This window comes from Sceloporus undulatus, unplaced genomic scaffold (assembly GCF_019175285.1).
Source record: "Sceloporus undulatus isolate JIND9_A2432 ecotype Alabama unplaced genomic scaffold, SceUnd_v1.1 scaffold_14, whole genome shotgun sequence".
Lineage (NCBI taxonomy): Eukaryota > Metazoa > Chordata > Lepidosauria > Squamata > Phrynosomatidae > Sceloporus > Sceloporus undulatus.
In genome coordinates this window covers 2,784,402-2,796,342 of record NW_024802936.1, presented here as the reverse complement: position 1 = coordinate 2,796,342, position 11,941 = coordinate 2,784,402, and the positions used below count along the sequence as shown (strand labels likewise).

The following is an 11,941-nucleotide window of genomic DNA, read 5'->3' as shown; positions in this document are numbered from 1 at the left end:
TATATATATATATATATATATATATATATATATATATATATATATATATAATAATTGTGGTGGTTTAATTGTTACATTTCATTTCATTCCAGGGCAGCTGAGAATCAAAGATCACAAAGTGACATCTGTAAACATCTAATAAATGAAAATGGAAAACTAACTACAAGAGGTATGGCAGATAAACATTTGCATTCTTTTCTTATGTCACTTTCATTGATGGCAACCTTGACTGGCATTCCTTGATGGAAAGGGGGATAATAAATCACTTTGCTCACTTTTGTTTGTTTTTAATTGTACTGGTCTTTTATATTGTAAACCTCTCTTGGTCCCAATTTTAGGGGGAAAGAGGAATATATTATTATTGTTGTTGTTGTTAAATAACTGTGTAAAACCTCTGAGAACATCTAGAAAATGAACTTTGAGAGAGGCTAGAATAACTCCAGTCTCAGTTTCACGCAGCTGAGCCATATCTTGTAAATTATAAACATGGAGCAGCAGCATGTAGCAAATTCTCATAGTCCCTGACCCAATGGCCTGGTTTCATTCCCACCACCACCACCACCACCACCTTTGTCCATTTGCAATAGGCCACTTATAGTGTAAGGACAACTAGTCTGAAGGTTACATTTATGCCCCTGCATTTAGCAAATAGTAATTCTCATTATGATTCACATCATGGATCATTTACAAAAGTGATCAGTGTGTGGGGTATCTTAAATGTCTGTTCGTCTTTGGAAATAGTAGTTTTGTGATGCTTGCACAGAGCTTCAGTTCTTAATGCTGCAGTGACATGGCATAATTGCATTATATCCTAGCATGTATTTGCTGGCAGAGCAGCCAATGGCCTCATAATTATTTGAATTTGTTTTGTGTGCGCCTATAGAAATTACATTCATGAAGAAGCAAGGGCATTTTAATTTATGTCCATTATTATGTGCATTATTCCCTCTAACCAGTAAAAACATCAGCATTAGATGTGTGTTATGTTTTATTTCATCATAGGGATTTTCTTAAGTATACTGTGAGCTACATTCATCAAAGGCACTGTGTGACAATCTCGGGAGCATTCTTCATTCTAATCATTTTATCTCTTTGCCTAACAAAGTCCAATAGATCTTCTTAATTGACTGCAAAGGTATCCTGATATCAGTAGGCTTGCTGATTTGGATGATAAGTAGCATAATTTAAAGGGCAGAAATAAAAACTTAAGCCACTGGTAATGAATAATTTAAATTAATGTTGGACTCATTGTGAACATTATTGTGCTAGCTCCAAGGCATGGAACACACCTCACAGTTGTCATAGGTATGTCTCTGAAAGCAGCCTCTCTGTGCTGTTAGAGGTGATTTTCACATACACTTTGGCCGTCAGATTTCAAGTGTTCATGTCCCTTTCAGTGGCCATGAAGTGTTTTTTCTTCTCAGTATGAAGGTTGACCTCTACATGCTAAGTAATTCTATATGCCAGACTGGGATCAGTTGCTGGAAGAGGCCAATTGAAAGAGCAGCAGCATATGGCAAATATCAGTTTTTGTGTTCCAGTCCTCTCTGAACATTCTCAACATTTACTGAATTTTTTTTAAAAAGATGGTACACAGATCAGATGCAAAGTTAAGACTTTTTAAAAAATTGCTTGAGCAACCTAATGAGCAATAAAATTTAGTGTTGTATTATTGAAGCTCCTAGCTCACTGTTTTATCTGTTTTGTATCTGAGTGTTATTGCTTCTGTTGTTGCTCCCTGACCTATTTGTATTTCTGAAGTTGTTTTTACTTTTTCTGTTTTTCTGTGCCCTGCTTTACGTAATTTAACAAAGCATTCAAGTACAGAATATCAGTACTTGAAATAAATAAATAAATACAGACCATTCTTTGTCTTTTAAAAGAAACATTTCATCTACATTTTCCCCGTTCCACTAAATGTGCTTTAGAGTTATAAGAAAGAACTGCAGTTGGAACCATATATTATCATTATGGGAAGCCTAATGTGGAGAATTAGGCTAATGTTAGCTCTAGTCTACTTATTTGGGACTGTAATTTAGAGTTTGTAATTTTAGAACAATAGTGGTGTCAGTAATTCAGTAATGAGTGGTGCTAGTGTTAGACATTTTGCTGATACTAAATTGATTTTTGCTGGTAGGTTGATATCATTAAATTAACTGTGGGCCATGGAGGTGCAACCAGGGCTTTAAAGTACAGGTACAAACAGATAAGTATTTAATTTCCTCCTATATCATTATAAACTACTTCTGCACATTGGGATAAATTTAGTCCAAATCATTCGCAATTTGATGGCAGAGGATTAAAGACCAAGTTCTTAATCTGTTGTTTATTACAAACTAGATTTATAAACTATGGGCCAAAGCACACAGCCGGTAAAGAATGGCCATAGATGCCTCCAGTCGTGATTGGGCTGGGACTACCACACCGCTTGGCATGCTCCCGAAGCAGGCTGCCAGTGTATTCCCAAACCAACACTGCCAGGGGTTGGATTATATCCACTTCTTTTTTATCTGGTCCAAAGGACATGGTGCTGGAATGGCTTCTGGCCATCTGAATACCATGCTCCAAAGCAGCTTGATGCTACCTTACTTGGACCAAGTATTTTGGGCCTATGTTAGTTTATGGGAGTTTTAGGATGTTTTGCTGTGTTTTTATTTGTGGTTTGTTGTGTAGCATTTTTATTGTTCTCTTATTTGTTGTTACCCGCTTCGATCCAATACAGTGAGAGGCGGGATACAAATTATTATTATCATCATCATCATCATCAAAGCCTCTATAGCAGAGGCTGTAGCTGAGCTCTGCAGTTGGTTCTTCTTTCCTTTGAAGCCAGGGTGCTGTGAACATGCAAGATTGTGACTTTCCACATCTGCACAGATACACTCCAAAATTTATGTCATGTAACTTTTTGGGCTACCAGATTATATTACAAGGTGAACCTCAAGGAAAGATTAAGTTAGATTTCAATAAAATGCAGGAGTAGTTGGGTAACTGTCTTTTAGCTAATAAGAGATATACTTACTTTTGCCACATTTTTGGAAATTACCTTATCTCTGGTGAAGTCATGTTAATGTTTGTTGATATACTGTTATCAAAATTGCATCAATTCTCCAGAGTAATACATCTGTCTTAATGTTTGTAATTAAGGGTAGCTGAAGTCTAGAAGTTCAAATATGAATTTATATGAAAAAATTTAAAATATAAATTTGTGCCATTGTTTTAAAGCAGCTACTCGGCCTAATGCAAAACCTCTTTCAAGAAGTTAGACAGTATAAAGTTGCATTGATATGACAGGTGCTGATTTACTTTTCAGTAGATATTCATTTCCATCTGCCCACTCTTCTAAGATTTCGCAAAATATGTCATCACTTTTTTCACCATTTGCCTATGTTGTCTTCAAGCTATTTACATTGTGTAGTCAAGGTTTTAAGAAGTGACAGTCAATTAGTTATGCCTACAGTATTTATTTTATGGTTTGATGATTAAATTTTAATAATGGGATGCCTTTCACAGCTGCACATATGCAACACTTACTGGAATTAGTTGCAATTACATAAATGTTATAGGCTGATGGTAAATGATTACCTGTGTTTTTCATTATTTATTTATGGAGGTCATTTTGTCCTCTGCTGTGTATCATTTTTTATAACATTGGCAGCTTCAACACTAACCATTCCTTCTAGTCTTAATACCATTTGTCCAGCCCATTAATGAAAGAATCTGTGATATCACTTCAGAAAATTGCATCTTCATATTTTCCCAACTGTTATCCATTTTTCTTCAAGTGGTGATTTAAAAACAACAACAACACAACATCTATCATACTTGCCGTGCGGTTATTCACGTATGGACTGGCTGCAGTGCTATTATCTTATCTGAAGTTGAGGAATAGTCAATGACATTCTTGGTGACTGTCCAGTGCTATTTATCCAGTCCTCCCCAGCCCAGAGTAAGCTAGATATGCTTTAACCCATTGAAATCAAAATCTTCAAATGGGACTTAGGTCATTTATGACTAATTTATTTCACTGAGTTCATGTGTGCCCAATTTACAGCATTTCCAGATGGAAGTCCCTTCATGCTGTAATGAATGGGGAAGCTCCTTGGGGTAAAAAAAAACATAGTTAGGCAAAAACATGAGAACAGTTTAGAAAAATCCTTCCAGCTCCCAGCATTTTAAATTCATTATATAAATGATTTGTGACTTCTGAATCCCTGGCTGTTCTGTTCTTTTTTAGGTACTTTGGGATTCTGATTGTACAAGGCATCTGCTTGACAAATAAGATCCTTTGGTGGATTTTTGGGGCCCTTCCATTGCTGTAGTGGATATTTGTCATTTTGCAGAACTGTACATCACCATCAGAAGGAAAATTATACTGACGAGATTGCTGCAGTTTTCATTGTTATGGTGCAGTTGGTTTCTAAGGGGCATCGAGCCGAGCAAAGAGATGTATCAAGTATCAATGTGTATTTGAAACAAATTACAGCTGACGTCTGCTGAATATTTGTTATGTGTCTTACAAAAGTAGAATCCACAAGCAACCATTAAAATGCATCAGATGTAATTCTGAACAGGAATAATTTGTTTTATGGGGGAATAATATCTTGAGAAGGAATAAAAGGATGTTATAAATTAGAGACCAAAACTCTGCATGCATGCAAACATTGGATTCATATAATTGTGCAGAGATAAAAGAATACATTAACTCTTAAGGAGTGTCCATTTAGGATAAATACTTGGATCAGTGCTTTTTATCTTGTTCATGAATGATCTGTCACTAGGGGTGACTGGTGAAGTAACCATGTTTGACAGTAACACCAAAATATTTAGGGAAATAAAAACAAAAGGGAAAAATAAGACTTTAAAATATCTCAAAACTGGAGAAATGGACTGAACATGGTTCAGTGTAAAAAGGTACAAAATGATCCACATCAAAGTAGAAATCTTAACTATACACATATAGTGTCTGACCAGGAAAAAAAAAGATGTGGTTGTGGTAGATTATCAAGGGACGGAAGTTCATAAATGTTTAGCTTAAAGATGGGTAAGTAGAGACATAACAGAGGTACATACAATTATGCATAATGTTGAGAAACTGGAAAGGGAGAAAAAAAATCTTCTCTCATAGTACTAAAAAGTAGGGTCATTCAATTAGCTGTATATAGTTGGCTATAAATTGACCTCATGTATAAGTTGAGGGCAGGTTTGGGGACCAAAATTATGGATTTTGCCATGGCCCATGAATATGTCAAGGGTAAAACTTGGAGGTTCCTTCCTTCAGTGTGTGTATGTGTGTGCAGAGCAAGAGAGACTTTAATTAAGACTTTTTGCTTCATCGTTTCAACTTTGCTTTCACACTTCACTCCCAGACAGTGGCCAGCATGGGCCGGAGAGGAACTTTGCTTGTTTATTTAACAGCAGTCAATCTCCCAGGACTCTATCTGCTTGGCTCAAGAGAAAAACAAACTTTCTCTCTCAGGGAAATCTGAAAGAGTTGTTGTTACATTACCATACCAACTTGTAAATAAGTCAACCTGGGATTTTGGGGTAAATTTTTGGGCATAAATGTTTAGACTTATAAACAAGTATATAAAGTAAACTGAATGCTGAATTCAGAAAAAGATAAACAAAAATACTTCTTTACAAAGCACATAGGCAAACTAGAAAATTTGCTATGATAAGATGTATTGATAACCACCAACTCAGATAAATTTCATGTAGAAATGGCATCAGTGGCTACTAGTCATAAATTTTGTATATAACATCCCAAGTAAGACAGTGGATCACTGGATCCCAGTTTTTGTTGCATTCATATTTTGCTTGCAGGCTCCCACATTATTAAGGAGATTATTGCACTGCCTTTCCTCCCAGCCTCAGTCCGGGCTGAAACTTTTTAAAACTTTTTTTAAATGAGTGTTATCACACACCTCCATGCCCAGTCCAGAGGCATCGCATACTCGATCTTGGCATCCTGTAGCCAATCCATACTTCTCTGACACTTTTTGAAAGTACAGGAGTTTCCCGTTCATTGCAAAGTATGGAGCAGTACGGATCAGGTATGGCATGCCAAGGTTGGCCTCCAGACTGGGCACAGAGATTTGCAGTAACACCCGTTTTTAAAAGGTTTTCAAAAGTTTCAGCCCACACTGACACTGTGAGGAAAGACAGTGCAATAATATTCTTAGGTGGAAGACTGTTGGAGGGGAAATGTTGCTTTCCTTCATCATTTCTGATTTAATCACAATTTGTCAAGATTTGCTTAGAGGAGGCTTGCCACTGCCACTCTCTGAAACTGAGGTTGTGAATTATGCAGAGTTACCCAGTGGGTTTCCATAGCCAAGCAGGGATTTCAGCCTTTGTCTACTCCAGGAGTACAACCAGTATTCCACACTAAAAAAGAATGCTGGACAGAATTGATGTGTGGCTTGGTAAGGTATTCAGCCCAGTCTGTCAGAGAGCTGTTGTGCCTCACCAAACTACAAACCCCAAGATTCTGTAGGTAGGATAGAATCATGACAGTTAAGTCATGAAAAACTGCTTTAATTCTGCAGTGTGGATACACCCTGAGATATAAGTTTCCAGTTTTGATGTATAATATTAATTAGGGGAAACTGTCCAGTGTAGGTGTTTTCATTATTTTCACATAACCTTCCATTATTCCATCAAACAAAGGGATCACCAATCCTTCAATGGCAGCCTTCCAGTTTTGTTTCACATATTTCATCTTCAAAAACAGACTGGCCTCACCCCTGTGGTTCCATTAATGCTTTAAAAAAAAAAAGCATCATGGAATCCATGAGCCAAGGTTTTCCTGAACCAGAATCTTGGTTCATATGAGATGGTTTAGTTCTCAGCTTTACTTTTCATGTCCCACTCCAACTCATGCAATGAATACACTCTCATTTAGGTTATTCTAACAGGTTTACCATGGGCAACTGAAATGACCATAGTGCAGACAGAAAATTGAACTACAAGAGTATCAGAGCTATTAGTCTGATCCAGCCATGCTCTTTGTAGGCTGTTACTGTTGTCCAAAACTGTTCCAAATCAACAGAATGTTTCAGGGCACTCCAGCTGGAATAACCCAATTCTGCCCAGTAATAAAGGTGTTAATGTTTGAATTGTAATTCCAAGACAGATAGAATTTCTACTAATATCTCTCTGTGGAAGCCTAACAAGTTCCTGCTGCTTGTTTCCTAGGTGACAGATACAGAGATGCACAAGATGCACATTCCATTAGGTGTGACTGCTTGCTGTCTGCCTCACACTGTAGTTTAGGCCCTGTCAGAATAGCAACTAGTCATAACAGTGTAATGATTGCACCTCAGTGAGAAATGTGCATGTAAAAGACAAATTTATAAAGCCTTCAGGGAACAACATGGCATAGCTTCTCATGAGCATGAATATATTATATTCCTGCACACAGGAGAGTCAAAACTGATTGAGTGAGCTTAACATTAAAGAGACTACTATGACTGCACTTTAACTGCCATGAATGCATCCTATGGAATTCTGAGGTTTGTAGTATAGTGAGGCAATGGAACATCCTGAGTGAGTGATAGCAGTTAAAGTGAAATAATGGTGGTATGATTTTGCAGTGTGAATGGGTCCCAAATGATGTGGGAAGGTTATTATCCTATTATTTTAAGAATAATAGCCTAATAGCCTATCCTTTTCCATACTCAGGTCACAAAGGGTAAGGACCAGGTTTCCTACTGCAACTCTTCTGCTTCTCCATTCTGCATATTTCTTGGAGTGTGTAAAAGAGTGTGTAAAACCCAGAGACAGCCACACTCTACATTTTCCCCAAGATCAGATGTAGGAATCATTCTACCAGGCATACGCCAGCACAGCCAATGGTAAGGAATGCTGAGAACTGAATTTCAACAACATTTAGAGCACTTCTTCATTGGTATAATGGCATTTTAAGCTCAGAAATTTTGGAAAAGGCAAATTATTGCTTACATGATGATAACTGTTATCATCCAAGACAGTGTTTCTGTCACTAGGGTGGACTTTTTTAAAAAATTAATATAAATGAGTTCTCCTCCTAACTTAAAAGTGACGACATCCAAACTGGATGTTTCTTATAGATACTTCAGTGAAATGAATCATATGTTGGACTCCGCAGTGTTCATCTACTCAGTGAAATGATCAGCTATATATGCTGAAGTAATTTAGAAATACCATCAATATAGCTGAAGTGATATAGCGGATGGATCGTGAACCTGGTTTATAATATTATTTCCAAAAAATCTCATGTACAAATTTATTATTTCTTTTTTTAAAAGCCCATATCATCATAATGTGGACCACTAGAGGGAATTCAAAATAAAAGTGTAGTTCAACATATTGACTGGCTGTCATAGCCAAGAGTAAACATGCACATAAATTTTATTGTTGCTTGGTTGTTCAGTTTGCCATGAAGATAAGTAACTGTTTTAGCCACTCAGTGATACCTATTGATGGACTCATTTAACAGGGCACTTTTTTTCTTACAAGGTGCATTCCTTTTGACAGTTGTTTAGATAAATGCCAGCTAAACAAGCAGAATCGTTTTGTCAGCATTATTCCAATACACAGGATGCTGTAAAAGTCTTTTGGTAACAAAGTGCATTCTAATAGGCAGTTGTTGGTTTACAGACCTGACAAATATGCATTCTTTGTTTATTATAGAAAGGAAAGGCAAGACGCACAGGTACTGGTTAGGAAAATATGCCAATTTCTTTGAGAAACTTTCTGGTATTAATTGTAACTTTTCTTTTACAACCATCACAAAATGTACAGAGGCCTATGCCTCTTCTGTGATAAATCCACTACCATTAAAACATTTTTAAAGACTTTATGGCAGGGTGGGAAATGTGTGGCTCATGGACCACAAGTGTCACCCAATTATTCCCAAAACCCCAATGTCCTTTATAGCCTCATTTTAATGGGGTAGAAAACCACATGACAAATGCCCAAATGAGAAATAGTCTAGGTAACTTAAAGGCACCAGATCCTGTCTGATCTTGGAACCTAAGCAGGATCAGCCCTTGTTAATACTTGGATAGGAGACCACCAATTAATACTAGGTGCTGTATTTCAAAGGAAGGAACTGGCAAAACCACTTCTGAATCTTCCTTGCCTAAGAAAACTCTATATGAAATTCATCAATTGACAGGTGACCTGGAAGACAAAACCCACCAGCATAGAGTAGCTGAGCTTTATTATACTCCCACTCCCCCCCCCATGAAAAATGACTGAAAATTGGCCAAACGTAAAGTGAAAAAAAAAATGGTGTGATTTGTTGGGGGAGGGTTGGCCCCACCCTTACTGCAGTTGCCCATTTTTGTGTAATGTTATTAACATTAACATACTTTCCTTTTCAGGCTGTAATCATTAGATACTTGGAGGATATTCTGAATGCCCATATTTCTGATTCAGTTGATGACTGTTCACAAGCAGTTCTCTACATCAGTTACATTAGCATGTATTAGAGCAGTGGTTCTCAGCCTTTGGTGCTCTAGATTTTTTGAGACTTCAACTCCCAGAATTCCTGAACAATGAGCATACTGACTGGGACTTCTAGGAACTGAAGTCTAAAATATCTGGAGGCCCAAAGGCTGAGAACCACTGTATTAGAGGAAAAATCTTTGGTAAATTCCACTGACCTTGCTGACTGGGAGAGTCTGAGAGCTGCAGTCCAAAATAGTGATATGTCAAGCTCTGCATCCAACTGTGCACTAATGTACTTCCAGTACTGCAAGAAGACCACTCTCCTCCACCTTGCAGCCCTCTGTGCCATGTGAAAATCTGATCCAGTGAAAGTAAAATATAGTGAAAGTGGGGGCCTACAGGGTTAGGAAGGAGAAGTAATCCTCTTCCTGGTACCAGCAATGAAATGACAGTGTTGGATCCTGGCTATTTATACCACTGAGTTTCATAATATAGCATTAGAGGAGGAGTGCTGTGCTGTGTCACTGGGACAATCTAACTAGCCCAGCATCTGCTTCTTATCAAAAGCTAGCAGTGCAAGTTCAATATACCCTCCAGCACGCAGTACTCAGAACTAGGGGTTCTTAACTATCATGGCTAACTGACAATGGATTTATCCTTCTTGTTTTTGGCTATCGACATTTCAGTTGCTCATCATCACATCCCATGGCAATGGATTCCATAAACAAAGTTAGTACTTCATTTGTCCCAAATTTATTTCCAGACATTTTCATTTATGGCCCTGAAATCTAGTACAGTATGATGAGAGAAAATGGGAAACTATTCTCCATCTCCTCACCATGGGTAGTTCTACAAACATGTATCTTGTTTGTCCGTTATCATATTTTTAAATCACGCACACTTTAGCCTTTCCTGTTAACGAAGATGTTTGTCTAAGATGTCTTGGTTTTTAAGTTACCTTTCCCCTTTTTCTCACACTGTTGTCACAATATATAAATAACGCTGTTTTACACCACTTTAACTTCCATAGCTCCATTCAGTGGGATCATGGGATTTGTAATTTGTTGGGCATTCTGCCTTGGCTGTCAGATAGCTCATAGGATGGAGCTATGACAATTAAAGTGGTGTCAAGCTGCTTTGTAGATATACCTTCAAACTCTTTGATATATATATATATATTTAGGTGGCTCTCCAGATTTGCTTACAGTGTTCTTAATGGAGCTGTACCATAGATTTGTTTGTAAGAAAAATCATAAATCTGTTGGGTATGCTTTGATTGAGAGTTTCTGCATGTCAGGGAGTTGGACTGGTTGGCCCTTGTGGTCTCTTCCAACTCTACGATTCTATGATTCTATGAAATATGGGCAGGTTTCCTATATGTTTTCTGTTTTTTTAAAAAACAACAACAACACCTTACCAACACTACATGCTGATTTGATATTTTCATTAAATCCCTTTCCAGAAATTATGTTGTTTGGTTTAATTAGGCACATGAGAAGAAGGAAAGAACATCTTTTACCCTATGTGAAAAGAAAATATCTAAAGAGGAGAGTCACCTCTGCAGGTGGAGGCACCTGTCCTGTTTTGGCTGTCATTCTCTAAGGTGGGAGGACGGTGATGAAGTGGCCAGTAGAGTGGACTTGTTTTATCTCAGACAAAAATTAAGCAGTCTAGGAAGTTTTGATTTTAGTTTGGCAAGGGAAAAAACATGTGTGATTGGTGTTTTTATTCTGTACGGTAATTATCATGTCATGTGAAAACTTTCATGTATATAACTGTGATTGTGTTTTTTTTTTCCCCTTCTTCTCTTTTTTTACTGTTTAAAATCTTCAATAAAGAATATTAAAAAAATTAAGCAGTCTAGATTACTTGGCTGTTTGAATTATGTATGTCCTTCCCCACTTTTTTTTTTAAACAAAAACAGCTTTATGTTAGCTACATTCTACGATACCTGTCTTAGTAATAGGTTGCATATTTTTTACCAAGGTCAACAGTTTCACACTTGAGTACTTGAAGGACTCTCAAGTGTATGAGTTTAAAAACATTGACTTAAGTCATAGTTTTTCAAGCATCTCTTGAATTTAATCTCTTGCTACCTCTGTTTGTCTCAATTCTTCAGACCCCCTCATGTAATAGAGTACAAGTATCTATCCAGCACCTTCCACAGTGAGGAATGATACACCGAAATGAGGCAGCTTCTCTACTGTCACTGCATGCTCATCAATAGTTGTTTCATAACTAATGTTCCAGTTGATTTCCCCCAAAGTTTATCTGCCCCTATTAATGACAAATTTGCCATCAAAAGCACAGAGGCCAAAAAAAGGTAGTTCGAATTTTAAAAGTACCCTTTTAACTTTAAAACAGGATTCCTGGTACCTGAGCAAATTTACAAACAGACTCACAAAAAGTTCTGAAACATTCAAATTTACTTATAAACAAATCTGACAGAGAATGAATTAGGATAATCTATGCTCTTTAACTGCAAATCCTTGTGTCCTCTCTTATC

The 11,941-nt window shown here is 37.2% G+C and overlaps 1 protein-coding gene across 1 annotated transcript in view; it reads left to right on the top strand.

Annotated features, from left to right (window-relative positions):
- LOC121917297 (disks large-associated protein 1) overlaps positions 1-11,941 on the top strand; it is a 414,174-nt gene that overhangs the window by 135,370 nt on the left and 266,863 nt on the right. Inside the window, exon 3 of the mRNA XM_042443120.1 lies at positions 93-169. The gene's annotated coding sequence lies outside the window, so the exon portion shown is untranslated. The remainder of the gene's footprint in view (positions 1-92; positions 170-11,941) is intronic.